Source organism: Pseudonaja textilis, chromosome 2, assembly GCF_049901715.1.
Source record: "Pseudonaja textilis isolate UNSWEBS1 chromosome 2, rPseTex1.2, whole genome shotgun sequence".
NCBI lineage: Eukaryota > Metazoa > Chordata > Lepidosauria > Squamata > Elapidae > Pseudonaja > Pseudonaja textilis.
In genome coordinates this window covers 250055309-250075951 of record NC_141991.1, presented here as the reverse complement: position 1 = coordinate 250075951, position 20643 = coordinate 250055309, and positions in this window count along the sequence as shown.

Genomic DNA, 20643 nt, shown 5'->3' with positions numbered 1-20643 from the left:
TGTCTCCCTCTCTGTCTCCATCTCTCTCTCTCCCTCTCCATCTCTCTCTCTGTCTTTCTCTCCATCTCCCTCTCTCGCTCCATCTCCCCCCTCTCTCTCCATCTCTCTCTGTCTCTCTTTCCATCTCTCTCTATGTCTCTCTCTCTCTCCCACCTCTCCATTTCTCTCTCACTCTCTTTCCCTCTCCCCCTCTCCCTCTCTCCATATCTCTCTCTCTCCATCTCTCTTTCCGTCTCTCCCCCCCTCTTTCTCTCTCCCCTTCCCCTAGACCTGGAATTTCCTTGTTTTGCTTTTTTTTTTCTTCCCAGGAGGAGAAGGAGGGGAAAGAGGAATAAGAAGCGAAAAGAAGAGATTTCCGCTGAATTTGAGTTGCGGTGTGACTCAGCATTGCTTCTTAATGGCTTGCATGAGTATCAGTTTCTCGGAGAGAAAGACGCTCAGCCTGATAGATGGGAATGCAACTTAATATTGGCAATTGACAGACTCTCAGTGTAACTGAGACTTCTGGCAAAAATGACCTGCTTTTTTTATTCCCAATCTTCAGAACAGAAAGACCATTACGGATGTTTTCTTGTGATGATGATTATTCCCTTTTATTCAGTTCTATGAGCAACCAGGAGTGGTGACATCCCAGAATGCTCATGGGGGATGAGCCTTCCTGAAAAGCAATTCTTGCTATTTTATTATTGAGTTATTTCTATCCTACTTTTATTGTTATGGGTAACTCAAGGTGAGAATCATACCTAACATTCTTTCCTCCAGCCCTGTGAAGTGGTTGAGGTGAGAGAAAATGATTTGCCCAAAAGCCACCTAGTCGACTTTCAGGCCTAAGGGAGAACTAGAACTCTCAGGATCCTGGTGATTGGCCCAAACTCACCCATTGGGTTTTCATGCTTGGCGGGACTTTTCCCATAGAAAGGAAATACATCGGAATAACAGATTTGTAAATGATCTTGAGGTCTTTTAGTCCAGCCCTTTGCTCAAGCAAGAGCCCCTCTACCATTTCAGACAAATGACTACCCAGTCTCTTCTTTAAAATCTCCCGTGATGGACAGTTATCAGCTGCCTTCAGAGTCAGAGATCAGTGGGGCAGAAGAACAGCTGGAGCCTGTTCCCAGTGTGCGCATGAGCAGAGCTGCCAGATGAAGGGAACAGTTAAGGGACAAGAGTTGACTCAGGAGTAAAGCTACAGGTGGATGTTGAATGGACCCTTCCATAGGGAATAAAGAGGAGCAAAACGGGAGTGAGGTTTTGCAGGAGACAATTAGTTCGATTTATTAGGGTGAAGATCTGTTCCTGACTTCTTACCAAGTAATTGCTGCTACAGCCTGGCTTTTGGAAGATATCGGCCTGGCAGCTCTCCAAGCCTGATGAAGATCTGCAGTTGTGAAATCTCATGAAAGACTGTTTGCTGAGACTTTGCTGGAGAGGAATTCACTCTAACCTAAATAAAAGGGGTTTTATCGGGCAGAGGAGTCTGCTTCACGATCTTGGAAAGCCTAGGTTAGAACATTAAAGCACTTCTAGTGTGGAGGCCACATTGTGGGGATTTTAACCCACTGACAGTCTCTGCATTGCATCAGGAGAAAAGGCGAATGGACGACCTCATCCCCAGAAACAAACATTCTTGAAAAATGTTTAATGCCACGGAAGGAAGAGGAATAGAGCAACAATGTATTCCCGATGAAAAGGATTGATTTGCCAGTTCCTGATTTTGGTTAACCACTTTAAGAGGTCACCGTGGTTTTCTTTACTGCCTCTTGTCCAACACAGATAATCCTTTTCTTCTTTCTCTGAATAAATGTGCATATCCCCCATCAGACAGCGTAGGAGTGTTGTTGTATTTTTTCATCCTAAATGTGGAAAATTCCAAGTGCAATTGGAAATGCAGTTTGGCTGTCTGAGTGTGGGCAAAATTCCATGAAGCCTACGGAATAAACAGCTCGGATGAAGGCAGAGGGGGAGAGCTTGAAAATCAGTCATGTTGCTCAATGTTTAGCCTAAGGTTAAGAGAAGGAATAATACAGCAGGTGGTTGCTGGCAGCAGGCAAGGAAATCTACAGCTCTAATTTCATTCTGTTGGGGTCCTTCATCCTTTTGGGTTGAATTACTCTTGAGCTGTAAGCTTTATTATGCAGAGAGCAAAGAGCACCTGTGTGTGTATGTTATACCTCCAGATAAACATCTGCAGATGTTCAGATTTGCAACAATGGCCATGGAATACAGCTCCAAAGCTTTGGGTATGCAACATTCCCAGAGAGGAGATTTCAGGATGGGGGCTGGAAGGAACTTTGGAGATCTTCTAACCCAACCCTTTGCCCAAGGGGGAAGCCCTCATATCAACCTGGACAGATGGCTGCCCAATCTTTTCTGAGCACCTTCAGTGATGGAGCATCAATAACTTCTGAAGAAAAGCTGTTCCTCTGATTAATTGTTTTCACTGTCAGGGGCTTTTGAAAAAGAGATTGTCCCCTGCATCTTTGTAGGAGCCCCTCAAATATTGGAACGTTGCTATTATGTCTCTAGTCCTTCTTTTCACTAACTAGCCAGCAACGGGATCCTACCTGTTCCACTACCAGTTCAGTGATCACACATGTGTACACATACCTAACATGTGTGTGCAGCTTTCCACATACCAGATAAGGCCTGTAGCACCAATCAGCTGAGAGGATAAAGAAGAGAAAAGCACAGGGGTGGGTGAAAGGGCCAATCCTGCACTTTTCTTTTCTTTCTCCTCTCAGCTGATGGTTGGAGAGTTTTTCTCCTCCTCTCAGCTGATCCTCAGAGGGTTTTTTAATTTATTTGATTTGTCAATCACTTACATGGTATTAGGTATAAGTAAAAACATAGTTATGAATACATGAAATGGATACATATAAGAAAAATAAAAGAAACAATAGGACAGGGACGGTAGGCATGTTGGTGCACTTATGCACGCCCCCTACAGATCTCTTAGGAAAGGGGTGAGGTCAATAATAGACAGTCTGAGGTTAAAGTTTTGGGGATTTGGGGAAGAAACCACGGAGTCAGGTAGAGTATTCCAGACATTGACCACTCTGTTGTTGAAGTCGTATTTCCTGCAATCAAGTTTGGTGTGGTTAACCTTGAGTTTGTATCTATTGTGTGCTCTTGTGTGGTTATGGTTGAAGCTGGAGTATTCGTTGACAGGTAGGAGATTGCAATGTATGATTTCATATACTATACTTAGATCAGACCAAAGACGGCATAATTCAAGGTTTTCTAGGTCTAGGATTTCAAGTCTGGTGGCATAAGGTATTCAACAACGAGTAGAGGAGTGGAGAACTCTTCTTGTGAAATATTTCTGGACTTTCTCAACTATGCTAATATCAGATACATAATGTGGGTTCCAGACTGATGAGCTGTATTCGAGTATTGGCCTAGCAAATGTTTTGTGTGCTCTTGTTAGTAATGTGATATTACCAGAGAAAAAGCTATGCAGGATTAGGTTAACAACTCTTAATGCCTTTTTGGCTATGAAGTTCCAGTGGGCTCTAGCACTTAGATCATTAGAGATGAGTATTCCAAGGTCCTTTACAGAGCTTGGATCATCAACTCTGGCTGAACCAGTCCAAACCAGTAGCATACCACCACTGTAACTAGTCCTACCCAATTCCTGGAACCGTTCTTTGTATGTTTATGGTCTCCAACTTCCTAATCATTCTTGTTTAGTAAGACATTCTTTATCTAATGCCTTATTGAAGTCTAAGTATATGGTATCGACAGCTTTCTTTGATCCACGAATATAGTCATGTCGAAAGTTAGCATCCACCCCTCTCCCAGAAGAATGAAATGTTTTGAGAAATATTAAAAAGGCAGGATAAAATATTTCCCCTAAAAGAAAAAGAAAAATCTTAAAGGAGACAGAAACCCAGAGCCTCAGGTCCCTGCCCTCCCACCAAGCATATACTGAGCTGTGGCAGCTTTAGAAATGCAGATTTTTCAATCCATTACTGCTTGCAGCAAGGTCTGGGTTAGCCTTCAGTCACAATAGGAATTGCACAACAAACCCCTTCATTGTATCACCCAGCAAACTTCAACCAAACCTGGGTCTCAGGCAACTTGCAAAGTTAGCTATGACTCCTATAGCAGCCAATAGAATACATGTTCTTGCACAGGAACAGGAAGTTCAGGTGCAAAGCCCAAGACAGGGTATAACTGCCCCCCATCTCTCTCAATTCTATGTGGTCAGCTGCCCAGAATCACCCATGTGCTTGGTGATTCCGCTTCACCATTAAACCCTCTTTCCAATCAGCCTCCATGTTTCCAATGTCTTTCTCCCGGCTTGGAATTGAACCAGATGGATCTTTCTTCCAACAATCACTTTATCAAAGAAGGTGATATCAAACCTGGAGAAATGGCTGCCTAAACTTTTTTTGAAAATCTTCAGTGATGGAGCAGCCGCAACTTCTGCAGGCAAGCTGTTCCACAGATTATTTGTTTTCACTGTCTGGAAATTCCTCCTTAGTTCTAGGTTGGATTTCTCAAGACAGTAAGGTGTGTTTGGCAAGAGCTGACCTATCCCTGGTTCAGGGCTAAAGGATTTCTTGAAAATGCCATTTAAAAAAAAAACTCTTTTTGTTATGTCCTGAGGACTCAAGGAGTTCTCACTCAGGTCCACTCACTTTGTGTGGGCGTTATTCCCCCATTCCCATTGGTCAGTTCTCCCCAGCAGCCAGCTATAAAAGCAGGCTGCGGGGTCCAACTGGCTGCTGATTGCTGCGAGCCAGTTCCAGGCATGGCAAGCACGGTCAGCCCTTTATTTGTAAAATAAAGTACTGTTGCACTCATGCTCTGGTTCAGCCTCTCATTGCTCAAACTTAACACTGGCGACGAGGATGGGATGGCTACCAGAAGCACCTTGCAACCGCTGAGTCACTAGCCACCGATCTACAGCCCAGAGAGAGCGATCGGCTGGCAACAAGGGAAACGCTGATCCGCAGCCAGAGAGAGCGGTCAGCTAGCGAAACGAGCGATCAAAAAGAGCAAACGCAGATCCGCAGCCAGAGAAAGCGGTCTGAGTCAAATAGTTAGAAGCGTCTGTAGCTGCTTGTTAGCCTCGCCACGGGGAAAGTGAAGCGCTGCGAGCCGCAGCCGCTCTGCATTTGGCGCGAAATTCAAACGGGTGTCATTTGAATTTCGAGCCAGTAGGGAATCACAGCACAGCGCTGTAGAGAGTCACTAACGCCCACTTTTTGGCGCGAATCAAGACACCTCCAACGGCTAGCAGCCAACGTGGTAACCCAGAGAGAGAGAAAGAGAGGGTAGCAAAAAACCTCTCCAGAGCTGATATCACTAGTAACTCACGAGCGTTCATAGTCCCAGAGAGATTTCTCCCGCAGGTAGCCCAGCCGTTCCAGCACCATGAGTTCCAATCCAGTATTCCCGGCGTTTAAACCAGACGAAGAGAAGTGGGAATCGTATAAGAACCGTTTCAATCATTACATCGATGCGGTCGGCCTGTCGGATGCGGGAGAGCATCGGAAAAAATCCTATTTCCTAATCTACTGCGGAGCCACCGTTTACGATACCGCTGCAGCACTCGTGGCGCCGAGAGAATTAAAAACGCTCCGTGGTCCGAGTTGCTTGAGATCCTCACAAACCACTACGCTCCCAGGCCTTCACAAATCGCCAGGAGGTTCATGTTCCGAATGAGGAAGCAATCAAGTAAGGAGACCATCAACCAATATATGGCCGCCTCAGAACAGCAGCCCTGCACTGCGGGTTTGGAACATACCTGGAGGACATGCTCCTCGATCAATTGGTTTGTGGGGTCAAGGATCTCAACCTACAGAGGCGACTGCTAGCTAAAAAGACCTCAACCTCGCAGCAGCGGTAGAGGAGGCCCTAGCAGCCGAGCTAGCAACGAACTCAGCCACCGAAATTCAGGGCCCAAGCGCCAAGCTAGCAGCGTTCCCAGTCCATTCCGAAGAGGTGGAAGCGGAGGAAGGCCACAACGATGAGAACGATGTCCATCGCCTCACCAATGACAGACGGTCGCAGGTAGGGGCCAAACAAGAATACACCGGTCCACCCAAGCACATCACCCTGTGCCTAGCCTGTGGGGATCACATCAAAGGGCCACCTGCAAGTTTAAAGGAGCCGTTTGCAACAACTGCCATAAGAGGGGCACATTGCGAGAGTCTGCCAAGCCCCCAAAGCGCTGCACAAAGACCCCGTCCTCGCACTCGGGACCACAGAGGCAAGTATTAAACTGTCACACGCACCGCCTTGCCAGGCGTACTTGCCACTCTGTTAGTAAAATTTCTCTCTCCGTTTCCCTAGAAGGTAAACCGTGCCACATGGAGGTTGACACAGGGTCAGCGCTCTCAATAATCTCGTGAACACCCTCAAGAGACTCCACCCCAGCCTATCTACTACCCAGCTTCAGAGATGCCAGTTCGGTCTGAAGGACTACCAGGGGAAGGCCATTCCCGTGATCGGCAGAGGCAAGTTCTTTGTCAGTTTTAGAGCTTTTAAAGGCCACCTACCTCTAGTGGTAGTTAACGGAAATCTACCCACCTTATTGGGGCTCGATTGGTTTCCCCACCTCGGCCTAGGGTTAACAGGAGTCCATGCTGTCTCAACCTCAGACACTGACTCCTTATTCGCTGACTACGCAGATGTGTTCAGCGAGGAGCTGGGGTGTTATAATGGAACCCCCATCTCGTTCACCGTTGACCCCAGGCAGTCCCAATCAGATTAAAACCACGTAGAGTTCCATTTGCTATTCGACCAAAACTAGACGCTGAATTGGATAAACTACTAAAACAAGGGGTCATTGAGCCAACAGATTTCGCCAAGTGGGAGACGCCCATTGTCACACCCTCAAAAAGATGGTAGCCTGAGAATTTGCTCGGACTACAAGACAACAATCAATAAATATTTACAAGTTAGCGCCTAACCCGTGCCGTCATTCAGCACTTATTGCACACATTCGAACCGGGCAGTATTTTTGCTAAATTGGACATGTCTCAAGCATATCAACAGTTCCCTGTTGATAACCAAACAGCGGAACTTCAGACCATCGTCACTCACAGGGGTGCCTTCCGATGCAAGCGTCTCCAATTTGGCGTAAGTGTTGCCCGGGTATTTTTCAATCCCTCATGGAGCGGATTTTACAGGGCCTCCCTGGTGTAGTACCCTACTTGACGACATCTTGGTCTCGGCCAGGGACAGACCCCAACTCTTCCAGAGAGTGCGAGCAGTGTTAGAGAGGTTCAGACAGCATGGCCTCAAGTTAAAAAAAAGAAAATGCGCCATTGCCACTAGACAGGTGGACTTTCTGGGTTATAAAATTGACGCCTCTGGCATTCACCCCTGGAGTCCAAGGTCAGGGCGATCCACGAAGCTCCCACACCGACCTCCAAAACGGAGCTACAAGCTTTCTTGGGACTCCTAAACTTTTATGCATCCTTTTTGCCCCATAAAGCCTCAGTAGCCGAACCCCTACACAGATTACTAGACAAAAAGTCACCGTGGCACTGGGGGCACAAAGAAGACCAGGCGTTTAACGCCGTCAAATCACTACTTACGTCAGAGGCAGTGCTCATCCAATTCGACCCCAACCTTCCTTTAGTACTGGCAGCAGACGCATCCCCTTTTGGAATTGGGGCGGTCCTTAGTCACCGACTCGCCAATGGCGCCGAGGCCCCCATCGCCTTTTTCTCCAGGACGCTCTCGGCCACGGAGCGAAATTACAGCCAAATAGACAAGGAAGCCCTAGCAGCTGTTGCAGCCGTGAAAAAGTTTCACGAATTCCTTTTTGGCCACTTCTTCGAACTGGTCACCGACCATAAGCCCCTCCTGGGCCTACTGGCCGGCAACAAACAGACACCTCAAGTCCTCTCCCCTCGGATGACAAGGTGGACACTTTTCCTAGCGGCCTACTCATACAAACTTATCCACCGCCCGGGCAAAACTCTATCCCACGCTGACGCACTCAGTCGCTGCCCCTTACCCGCTCCGGCTGAAGACCCAGCTCCTGTCAATGCCATTTTTGAAATCACCCAGTTGGACCTGCCCATCACCGCCCTTGACATCGCCGCCAAAACCAAGGCAGACCAAACGCTCGCCCAGGTGCTCGACTGGGTGAGGAGGGGTGGCTGGGAGGCAATGTTGATAACAAATTCGCACCCTTTAAGACTCGCATGCAGGAGCTGTCCAGTTTGCAGGGTTGTCTACTGTGGGGCACTCGAGTGGTCATTCCGACCTCGCTGCGTACCCGAGTCCTGGAAGCGTTGCACGAGGGACACCCCGGCATTGTGAGAATGAAGGCGTTGGCACGCAGCTACGTGTGGTGGCCGGGTCTAGACGAGGACATTGTCAATTGGGTAAGTTCCTGCAGCATTTGCCAGGAATCCTGTCCTGCTCCCCCCATCGCCACCCCTACCAGATGGGAGAGCGCCAGCGCCCCTTGATCTAGAATCCATATCGATCTGGTCGGCCCCGTGCATGGAAAGATGTTCCTAGTGGTCGTGGACGCTTATTCCAAGTGGATAGACATGGCGCAGCTATCCACGACCACCACACTAGCAATCACCAACGTGTTAACGCGCCTGTTCGTTACCCATGGACTACCCGACTCCTTGGTCTCCGATAATGGCCCACAGTTCGCATCAGTAGAATTCAGCCGTTTTGCAGCCAACCTAGGCATTCGCCACATTTTAACAGCCCCATTTCACCCTGCGAGTAATGGGTTGGCTGAAAGGGCCGTCAGGACCACCAAAGAGGCCCTCGCTAGGTTTGGCAGAGATGACTGGCACCACAAACTCTCACGGTTCCTGATGAGCCAGCACTCAACCCCCTGTGCAGTCACCAATAAGTCCCCAGCGGAACTTCTGATGGGCCGGCGCCTGAGGACTGTATTAGATAGACTGCACCCACAATACTGCCCTGACTCTCCCCTCGCTTCCACTTCGGGGGTTAGACATTTTATGTTACAGGAGCCGATATTCGCAAGGAATTTCGCTGGGGACCCACTTTGGATTCCGGGCGAGGTCATCGCCGTCACCGGGCCGAGATCATATAGAGTCAGGCTGGAGGATGGTCGCGTCTGGAGGAGACACATAGACCAACTCTGAAGGCGCCTCAGCAACCTCGCAAACAAGAATCCAGAGTCTCCAGTCAAAGGGGAACCGTCCCATCCGCCACCCAGCCACACCGCACCCAGTGACCAGTCTGCGCCAGCGGTCGTTCGGTCAGCCCAAACTCGGACAACAGCGCCCAGAGAGTTGATCAACCGGATCCAACCCACGAGAGTTTGACTCCAGAAACCAACCCGGTGGTTTCCGAGGATGCCAGTCCAGAGAGAGTGTTGGCGACACTATGCCAGCTCAACCGTCACAGACTGATACCGAACAGTCAGACAATGTTCCCGAGTTGCGCCGCTCCGGGCGCCAACACAAACCCCCCATCTACCTCAAGGACTATGCGTGTTCGCATCTGGGGGGAAGGGGTGTTATGTCCTGAGGACTCAAGGAGTTCTCACTCAGGTCCACTCACTTTGTGTGGGCGTTATTCCCCCATTCCCATTGGTCAGTTCTCCCCAGCAGCCAGCTATAAAAGCAGGCTGCGGGGTCCAACTGGCTGCTGATTGCTGCGAGCCAGTTCCAGGCATGGCAAGCACGGTCAGCCCTTTATTTGTAAAATAAAGTACTGTTGCACTCATGCTCTGGTTCAGCCTCTCATTGCTCAAACTTAACACTTTTCTTTTCTTAGAGAAAGCAGGTATCAACAGAGAAGGGGAGACTCAAACTACCTTCCATCTTGCTATCTTCTCGCCAGCAAGAAATTGGAAAGATTGGATTAGTCTGTAAATCAAGGCCCAATCAGAAGAGAGACAACTTATTAGTCTAGTCCTGGCTGAAGGCTGAAGGATCTGGTTATATTCCAAGCACTTGTGGGAGATGTTTTCTCAAACCTGTCTTCATGCTGAACAGACATGCAATAATAAAACCTCCCGAGCACTTAATAAAGAGGCCAAACATCTCCTGTCCCCTGTCAGAACTTATGACACACCACACTGTAAATGTTGCAAACAATGATTGTTAAGGGCAGGCACTTGATTAACTGTGATATAGAGTCAAATCTGGTAAGTCATGGTTAGAGGCATCTTCTACAACCTCTAATCAAGATGAAGTGAAATATACCAAACTGACACAGGAACCGAAGGAGATCTTTTTATATATATTCTGTACAGAGAACCATTTTGGCCTAGGAGTTAAGGCACCGGGCTAAAACGTGAGTTCTAGTCCCACCTTAGACATTAAAGCTGGCTGGGTGACTTTGGGCCAATCCGGGGTTGTCGTTGTGAGGAAAAAATTTGAGGGAGAACGTATGCTGGAAATATTTGCCACTTTGAATTATTTGTAAAAAAAAAAATAATAATAATGAAGGAAACAAGCAGATAAATAACTCTTCAAAACTGGGGTGCCAATTGTTTGAACCGGGACTTTGGGGGCTTTGTGTCTTTGATTGACTACTTAATTTGAAAAGCCCTGATGCAGAGTGGTTAGAATGCAGTATTGCAGGCTAACTCTGCCCACTGCCGGGAGTTCGATCCTGACTGGCCTTCCATCCTTCCAAGGTGGGTTGAATGAGGACTCAGATTGCTGGAGGCAATATGTTGACTCTGTAAACCACTCAGAGAGAGCTATAAAGCTTATGAAGTGGTATATAAATCTAGGTGCTATTGCTATTAATTTTGTCCCACTATTACTGGATTCCATTATTCAGAACCATGGCGGAGACACCTGCAAATAATTAAAAATGATAAATATTCTTCTTGGGTTGGGGCTGAAAGATTTGACCCTATCAGGTCCAGAAATATCTCCTTTGAACCCACTAAGGCAGTGGTTGCCAACCAGTGGACAGGGGGGCCACTGGTGGTCCGTGAGAAAATTTTGGTGGTCCACAGAGAAATGTCACTCCCAAAGCACCCCCAAAGCAATTGATTCAGGCTTTCCAGGAACACACATGGCTGCGCCATCCACATGGCCCATGGGAACACAAGGCTTCCGTCGCTTGCATTGCGAACAACATGAAGTAGTGAGGGGAGAGGGGAAAGGGTGGGGGGGAACTTGCCCCACTCGCCCCACGCGCCTGGCCTGGCCATCGGGCTGCTTCTTTCCGCTTCTTTCTTCTTCTGCTTTTGGCTGCATGCAAGGAAAGCAGCAAAAAGTCTTTCTTTCTCTCCCCCAAACTCTGCCAGAAATTAGTCTTTGGGACCCTGCAAGGCCTCCTTGCTCCAAGAGGCTGCGCCGATGCAACAAGTCTCACAAAGACTCATTTCTGGTGGAGTTTGGGGGAGAGAAAGAAAGACTTTTTGCTGCTTCTGCTGCTTTCCTTGTAAAAAGTCTCTTTCTCTCTCTCTTCCTGAGAATGGAACTGGAGACAGTATCCTGCAACCCCAAATAAAGAATGATCAATCAGTAGGAAAATGGGGTGGGGAATTTTCCTGCAGACATTTATTTTTTTGGGGGGGTTCCCGGGGTTTCTGGTCCACAGGATTTAAAATTATGAGTTTGGTGGTCCCTGAGGTCCAAAAGATTGGCGACCCCTGCACTTCTCTTTAGGACAAGGCTCTGCATGTTACACACTCCATGCTTGTTGGCAGTGAATGCCTTCTTTCTTAAGTACAGGTAGTCCTTGACTTCTGACCACAACTGGGCCCAAATTTTCTGTTGCTAAGTAAGACGTTTGTTAAGTTTTGCTGCTTACGACCTTTCTTGTTGTAGCTATAAAGTGAATCACCGCAGTTGATAAGTTAGTAACATGATTATTGAGTGTCTTCCCTGTTGACTTTGCTTGTCAGAAGGTCACAAAAGAGGATCACATGACCCCAGGACACTGCCACCATTGTAAGTATGAGTCAGTTGCCAAGCATCTAAATTTTGATCATATGATCATGGGGATGCTGCAATGGTCATAAGTATGAAAATTGGTCATCAGTCAAGAGGGAACTGGACTTTCTGGGGTTTTTTTGGAAGACGTTTCACTTCTCATCCAAGAAGCTTCTTCAGCCATGACCTGGATGACTGAAAATTTCCATAGACATCAATCATAAGTCTCTTTCTTCTGTGCTAATGTAACTTTGAACGGTGACTAAACAAACTCTTGTAACTCAAGATAACAGATAATCAGAGTTGGAAGGGACCTTGTAGGTCATCTAGTCTAACCCCCTGCCCAAGCAGGAGACCCTACACCATTTCTGACAGAGGGCAGTCCAATCTCTCCTTGAAAGTCTCAAGTGATGACGTTCCCACAACTTCCGAAGGCAACTTCTGTTCCGTGGGTTGATTGCTCTCACTGTCAGAAAGTTTCTCCTTATTTCTAGATTGAATCTCTCTTTGTTCAGTTTCCATCCATTATTCCTTGTCTGGCTTACAGGCACTTTAGAAAATAGCTTGACCCCTTCCTCCCTGTGGCAGCCCCTCAGATATTGGAAGACTGCTAACATGTCTCCCCTGGTCCTTCTCTTCACTAGACTAGCCAGGCCCAGTTCCTGTAACCATTCTTCATGTTTTAGTTAGTCCCTAATCATCCTGGTTTCTCATCTCTGTACTTTTTCTAGAGTCTCAACATCTGTTCAGTTAAAGACCTAACCACTGACAATGTTGGAAATGCATTTCAGTTTTCCATTCATTGTTTCTTGCCTGGAGAACGAAGGGTAGATTTAATTTTGGCTTTTGCCTCAGTGGAAAAAAAAAATGACCAGCGTAATGTTTAGCAAGGGCAACTCATTATTTGGTTGGGAGAGAAAGGAAGAAGAAAAGGAATTGAAAAGTTGCTGCGCACCAGGTAAAGGTGAACAAATTAAGCTTAATCGCCAAGCGCAGGAAATAAGAACTGGATTATCAACTTGGCTTCCTGGGATCCAGGTTCTTGTTTAATCAGCCCTAAAGGTCAGGGTGATGGAGTGGGGGAATAAGATAGAATGAAAATGCCATTTTGGAAAAGAGGAAGAGAAATTGTACAGAAGGGATGTGTGTGGCAGGTAGAAGAGGAAGGAGGGAAGGGAAGGAAAGAAAAGGGAAGGGAGGAAAGAGGGAGGGAGGGAGGGAGGGAGGGAGGAGAGGGAGGAAGGAAGGAAGGAAGGAAGGAAGGAAGGAAGGAAGGAAGGAAGGAAGGAAGGAAGGAAGGAAGGGAGGGAGGTTCAGCACTTGCGTGTTTATCCTTGATACAACTCAGCGGATGAACTAAACTTACACTAGCTGATTTAGTGGCTCTTGGGTTGTTGTTTCTTCCAGGCACCTCTACCTGTCTCGCCTCGTGTTGCATTGCCTCTTGTCTGGCCAGGTCTAGATCACCACATACCCAAACGCGGCTGGGATTTTCCCACCGCAGTGGTACCTATTGATCTACTCACAACCCCGCATGCTTTTGAACTGCAGGGTGAGTAGAAGCTAAGGAACAAGTCACGGGAGTATGATGGCCTATTGGCTGCCAGCAGAGCTAACAGGAGAGTCAGGCGAGGGGGAGGCTGAGGGAGGGCCTGAGCTGGCTTTGCAGCCTTTGGAAGGCTCTGACGAGGAAGCAGGATCAGAAGCAGATGCAGAGCTGGGGCCTTCCATCCTCCCCCCGGTGGAGAGGCAGCTGTCTTCAGGGCTTGAGCTGAGTGAGAGGGAAGAACAGACGGGGCCCATGCCGGATGCACAAATAGGTAGAGAAGAGAGGAGAGCAACAGAAAGCAATAAGCCAGCTCTCAGAGAAAAGCAGACACAGACAATAGCCAGCCCCTACCTGGCTGGGAAATAAATAGGAGGGGTTTGGGAGTGGCCGGTTGTTTTTAGGATACAGCAAGCAATTCAGTTTTCTTGGCTAGAAGCAGGTCTGTTGGGACTAATTACGTTTGGTTTTTGTTTATCCACGTCAGTGGTGGTATTCTACTGGTTTGGCCTGGTTCTGCCAAGCTGGTAATGCTGATAAGCAGTGGAGACCAAACTGGTTCTCTGTGTCACTCTGCTGTTGGGCTCACCTGCCCACCTAGGCTCCCATACTCAGGGGTGGGATTCTACCAGTTCGCACCTATTCGCTAGAACCAGTTGTTAACATTCTAAGCAGTTCGGAGAACCTGTTGTTAGAAGAAATTACTGGCCTAATCCTGTCAGGAAGGCAGGAAGGAAACATTCTGGTGTTGCTTACAGAAACTGCCTCACCGTTAACCTTTATTACATTCTTGGCAGGACTAGACTTCCTGTCTCTGGAACGTCTCTGGAGTTTTTTCCCCCTCCTTTGCTGGTACTTTGCTTGTGTGGAGTGACCATTCAGAATTACAATGGCACTGAAAAAAGTGACTTATGTCCATTTTTCACACTTACGACTGTTGCAGCATCTCCACAGTCGTGAGAGGCCAGGCGAGGAGGTGCGTGCCTCGATGTGAGTGATATTGAGTTGGGCACATCCAGCCAATAACATGACCACCAAGCCATGTCCACCCAGTCACATGACCACCAAGCCACGCCCACCACCCAAGCCACGCCCACAGAACCAGTTGTTAAAAATTTTGAATCCCACCCCTGCCCATAGTCGCCTTTATTCCCTGCTTTTGAAGCGCAGCTGCTTTGCGTGGCACGGCAGATTGCCATGTGGCAGCTGCTGAAGCAACGGGGAGAGTGCAGCTTCTGCACCTGCGCAAAGTGTGCATTTGGCACTCACACACACGCAAAGTGTGTGCACATGCGCAAAGCATGCCCACCAAGCCACACCCACCGAACCGGTGGTAAAAATCTTTGAATCCCACCACTGATTCCCGTGCATAAAAAACTGTTCCTACCCTGTTTGAAAAGGGGTTTGTTTTTACTCACAAGTAAGCAGCTTATCATTACTTGCTAAGGCTGGGTTAGTACCAGGGGTGGGATTCAACTGGTGTTACTACTGGTTCGGTGACTACGTTTTGCTGTGCGGGCGTGTGTAAAAAACCTTAAGCTGTGCCGCCCAAACAATGGAAAAGCGCTGCACGCAGGTACATAGAGTTTGGAAAGCCGCTTTTTTCCTGCTTTTTCAACCTCAGCTGTGCCATGCAAAGCAGCTGAGGTTGAAAAAGCAGGAAATAAAGGTCAGGTAAGAGCCCAGGCGGGCGGGTGGGCCAAACAGCAGCAAACACAGAACCGGTTTGGTGTCTCCTGCTCTTCAGAGCTACCGATTCAATTGAGCCAGGCAGAACCAGTAGCATCTCACCCCTGGTCAGAACGGGGAGCTCACCCTGTCTCAGAGAGCCAGGCTCAAACCGGCACTGAAAACCATTTCTGGCCAGCATCAGTAAGCAATGCTCCACTCTCCTCTCAACAGAAACTATTCCCTCCCCTCAGATAATTTATTTACCCTACATCACGGGTAGATTTTTAAAAAGCCCCCATTAGTTTGCTCACAATATAAAATCTATCTTTTCCAGATACATCTGGGAACCCATGAATCATTTAATGGCTGGAGTTTCATCATCATGACTCGTCAGTTCACCCAGACCTTCCGGTAAATGGCTCAAAATGATTAAGAGTCTTTTGGTCTCTTGCAGAAGGAAAATGGGTTGCCGCTTCTGACATTTTCTAAAACAATTGAAGGATCCCTGAAGTTTCTCAAGTAGGATTAAAGTTTAATTAAGATTCTTCCCGTGGAAACGTTTCAGCCACTTGTGGCTTAAACTTCTCCTAAAAGAGTTAGTGGAAAGGATCGCATCATGGAGACAATTAGATATAATCAATGAGGTGGGAGGGAAAACGTTTGGTTCACATTTTATTGAACGTACCTAATTTGCATCTGTAAAACCATAAAGTATTGTCCACCAAATATTGGAAATATCGTCAGATACCGGGTACCAGAGGTGGTATTCAGCAGGTTCTGACCAGTTCTGGAGAACCAGTAGTGGAAATCTTGAGTAGAACCAGCAAATCCCACCTCTGACTGGCCCCGCCTCCATCTCTTCTCTGCCTCTCAAGTCCCAACTGATATGCTGGGTCTCCTTTGGTTGCCCTGCACAGGAGAACAGAGCTGGAAAACAGGTTAGTGGGGTGGGGAGGGAAGGGGATTTTGCAGTAACCTTCGTCCTGGAGTGGGGAGGGAATGGAGATTTTACAGTATTCTTCCCCTACCACGCCCACCATGGTATGCCCACCAAGCCATGCCACGCCCATCAAGCCACACCCACAGAACCAGTCATAAAAAAATTTGAACCCCACCAACTGCTAGGTTCCTATTATCATGCGTGGTGGACATGTCCAAAGGCCAAAAAAATATTGGACCCAAATACAAACATGATTGGAAAAATAATCGTAAAGCAACACATTGATTTTAAATCAGAAATATTTTTGTTGGGTATTTTACCAAAACAATATAATAAAGGGAATACATACTAAATTTTTTTCAAGTGTTAACAGCAGCAAAAATTCTCTTTGCACAACAGGTAGAAAAACGATGAGATCCTTTGAGATGAAAGTATTATACAAAATATTAGAATGCGCAGAGATGGACAGATTAACACTAAAAATAAAGGAGAAGGAAGAAACTGAACACTTTTTTAAACATGGGACCTGTTTTATCAATGGTTAACTAACAGAAACAGAGGTTAGAAATTAAAGAGATTAAGAGAACAATTAATAATAGTGTATATAATAATAAATAATAATAATGGTGTAGGATCTCCTTCTTGGGTGAGGGGTTGGACTAGATGATCTACAAGGTCATTCCCAACTCTGTTAATCTGTCATTAGCTATATAAGGAAAGCTTCCTAGTACGGATAAGCCAATGCTATTATGTGATTATTAATATATATATATATATATATATATATATATATATATATATATATATATATATATATATTATGATTACCATTATGCTTATCGTCTTTTTGTTGTTCAAAGCTGACTGTACTCAGACAACATGCTGTTCATATAGAAATTGTTTTTTATGCAAAGCCTACAAGCTTGAAATTTGGCACGCATGTTCCTCTTGGCTTTTAGGTGCTCGCTAAGAAAGGATTTTTTGACATGACCATCAGAGGATTAGCATTTCGTATATTACTATTAACACACTCTGATGCTAAGGAGTTCTACTCCCCCTCTCCACCTGAAAAGAAATCTCTTCCAAATTCAGAACACAAGCAGAGGAGAGGAGTTTCAGTTTCAGTTTTAGTTTTAGTTTCACAGCACCAAGCAGCTTTAGTACAGAACAGTTGAGCTAAGTCATGCCCAGGCTCCTTGTTGTCTCCTTCTTGCTCACACAGCAAATACTGTTTCAGTTTCCAAACAGCCCCCAACTCTCTCACACATTGACAGGATGCTAACCAGATGAATACCGATGGATGCTGGTGGGCAGAGGCACAATTTTTTTCCTCTTATTTTTCTCCCCAAAAACTAAGCCCGACCACATAGTTCACAGCTGCCCTTAATATTTACCATTTCAGCCATTTATTTATCTGAAATGGTATATACGGTCTCCTGCTTGAAGCGGGATTGGGCTAGAGAACCTTCAAGGTTCCTGTCAACTTTGCCTGAGCTGAAGAAGCTTCCTAGCCGAGAAGTGAAACATCTTCAAAGAACAACGAGGAAGCCCAGTTGCCTCTTGGAAGAAAAACCCCTTTGGGACTTTCTAGAGTCAATTCCCCGGACTTCTAAATGCATAGCAGCTCCTTGCGAAGTTGCGTGGAGTGACTGTGGCTGGTTTCCAAGCTTATATTATGAGAAATGCCAGGACTCTTCCTTCATCCACTTACAACATGGAAAAACACTGAACAATGAGTTGGCAAGAAGCAGAACAAAAAAAAAGTTACTTAAATCCCTTGAGATAGACCAATAAATCAAACTCAGACAGGCATTGCTTGAGGATTCCCTGGAGGGTCAAATTGTAGCCCATGGGACTGTCAGGCTCATCTCTAGAAAAGAGAGCTGGAGGCTACCATTTATTTCAGGTTACTTATAAATTAAGCTAGGGGACACGGTGGTTCAGTGGCTAAGACGCTGAGCTTGTCGATCAGAAAGGTCGGCAGTTCAGCGGTTCAAATCCCTAGCCTTGCATAATGGAGTGAGCTCCTGTCCCAGTTTCTGCCCACCTCACGTTCAAAAGCTTGTAAAAAATGCAAGTAGAAAAATAGGGACCCCTTTGGTGGGAAGGGAACAGCGTTCTGTGGGCCTTTGGCATTTAGTCATACCGGCCACATGACCACAGAGACGTCTTTGGACAGCGCTGGCTCTTCGGCTATATAACAAAGATGAGTACCGCCCCCTAGAGCCAGAAACGACTCTCATGCATGTGCCAGGGGAACCTTTACTATAAATTAAGCTACTTCGATAGTGAAGGGTCCTTGATACTTCCTGGGCTTGCTTGTTTTCTTGCAGACGTTTCATTAGCCAATCTAGGTGGCATCATCACTACCCTAGCACTGATAATGTTACCTAGTTTGGGTAATGAAACATCGGCAAGAAAAACAACCAAGCTCAGAGACCATCAAGAACCCTTCATTTCAACCCTGAGCTATAAATCTTCTCCTTTCTTGGCATTTCAAGGGTCTCTCATTTGTTCCTCTGTCTGTTCAGAAGATTCAACCAGACCAGAATGGCAGTTCTCTGCTGTGACAGTTGGGTATGGTGGTCAAGGCCCCAGGCTAGAAACCAGGAAACGGTGAGTTCTAGTTTTACTTTAGGCACACAACCAGCTGGTCGACTCTGGGCCAGTCACTCTCCTCGGCCCTAAGAAGGAGGCATTCTGAAATGTTGAGTTCTGCTCCCGCCTTATTATGAAAACCAGTCGGGTGACTTTGGGCCAATCAGCAGGAGACTGTGAGTTCTAGTCCCATTGTTGGCATGAAATCTGGCTGGGTGGCTTTAGTTCGATCACCAGGAGACTGGGAGTTCTGGTTCCACCTAAGGAAGGAAAGCGAGTTGGGTGACTTTGGGCCAAGCACTAGGAGACTGGGAGTTCTAATCCCACCTTTGGCATGAAAGCCAACTGGGTTACTTTGGGCCCATCACCAAAAGACTGGGAGTTCTAATCCCACCTAAGGAAGGAAATCTAGTTGGGTGACTTTGGGCCAAGCACTAGGAGACTGGGAGTTCTAGTCCCACCGTTGGCATGAAATCTGGCTGGGTGGCTTTAGTTCGATCACCAGGAGACTGGGAGTTCTGGTTCCACCTAAGGAAGGAAAGCGAGTTGGGTGACTTTGGGCCAAGTACTAGGAGACTGGGAGTTCTAGTCCCACCTAAGGAAGGAAATCCAGTTGGGTGGCTTTAGGCCAAGCGCTAGGAGACTGTGAGTCCTAGCCTCACCTTAGGCATGAAAGCCAGCTGGGCAGTGGTGGGATTCGAAAAATTTTTCTACCAGTTATGTGGGCGTGGCTTGGTGGGCATGGCAGGGGAAGGATATTGTAAAATCTTCAGTCAGAGGTGGTATTTGCCGGTTCTCTGAACTACTCAAAATTTCTGCTACCGGTTCTCCAGAACTGGTCAGAACCTGTTAAATACCACCTTGGGCTAATCCCCAGGAGACTGGGAGTTCTAGTCATCAAAGGATGTAAGCTTTAGATTAGATTAACAGAGTTGGAATGGATTGTGTAGGTCATGTAATTCAACCCCCCCACCCAAGCAGGAGACCCTACACCATTTCTGACAGATGGCAATCCAGTCTCTTTTTGAAAGCCTCCAGTGATGAAGCTCCCACAACTTCCGAAGGCAACTTCTGTCCTGTTGGTTGGTTGTTCTCAGTCAGAAAATTTCTTCTTATTTCTAGGTTGAATCTCTCCTTGTTCAGTTTCCATCCATTGTTCCTTGTCTTGGCCTTCAGGTGCTTTGGAAAATAGCTTGACCTCTTCCTCCTCTCTGTGGCAGCCCCTCAAAGGCATGAAAGTTGGCTGGGTGACTTTGGCCAATCATCAGGAGATTGTGGGTTGTAGTCCCAACCTGTGGCAAGAAATCCAGCTGATTTTTGATCAGTCATCAGGAGTTATAGTCCTGCCTTGAGTCAGTTGAGTGACCTTGGGCCAGTCACTCTGTCTTAGCCCTTGGAAGAAGACAAGGGCAAACTGCTTATTAAAAACCTTGCCAAGAAAACCACAGGGTCTTATTTAGACAGCCACTAAGAGTTAGACCTGGTTTGAAGGCATACACACACACACACACAAACACACACACACACACACACACTGACATAATTATGACAGTATTTTTGATGGGCAAGGAGCTGTTTTCCTCACAGGCCTTTAGAAAAAAGGACATCTGCCTGATGTTCTTGATTTACATCTCAAGTCTCAGCAGTGTTGAAAGGACCACACTTTTCTCCTGATTTTTTTTCCCCAAGGAAGTTTTTAAGTGTCTAATTTTTTTCCCCTGCTTTTATCAAGTGATTTTCAAGCATTTTAAATATAGCTGCTGCATTTGCGGGCCTTCTGTTCAATTGTTTTAAGTTTATAAATTTTGTATGTTTTAAAACTACCATTTAAATGCTTATTTTTTGTGCAAAATTGAAAACTGGAAGATGGATAGCACAGAAGTATTTTAATAAAATTACTCAATATTTCACAGCAGTTTGGCTATGCTTTTCCATCCTTCCTTCCCTCTCTCACTTTCATTTTTCCTTCCTTCCTTTTTCCTTCCTTCCTTTCTTCCTCCCTCCCTCCCTTTTCCTTCCTTCCTTCT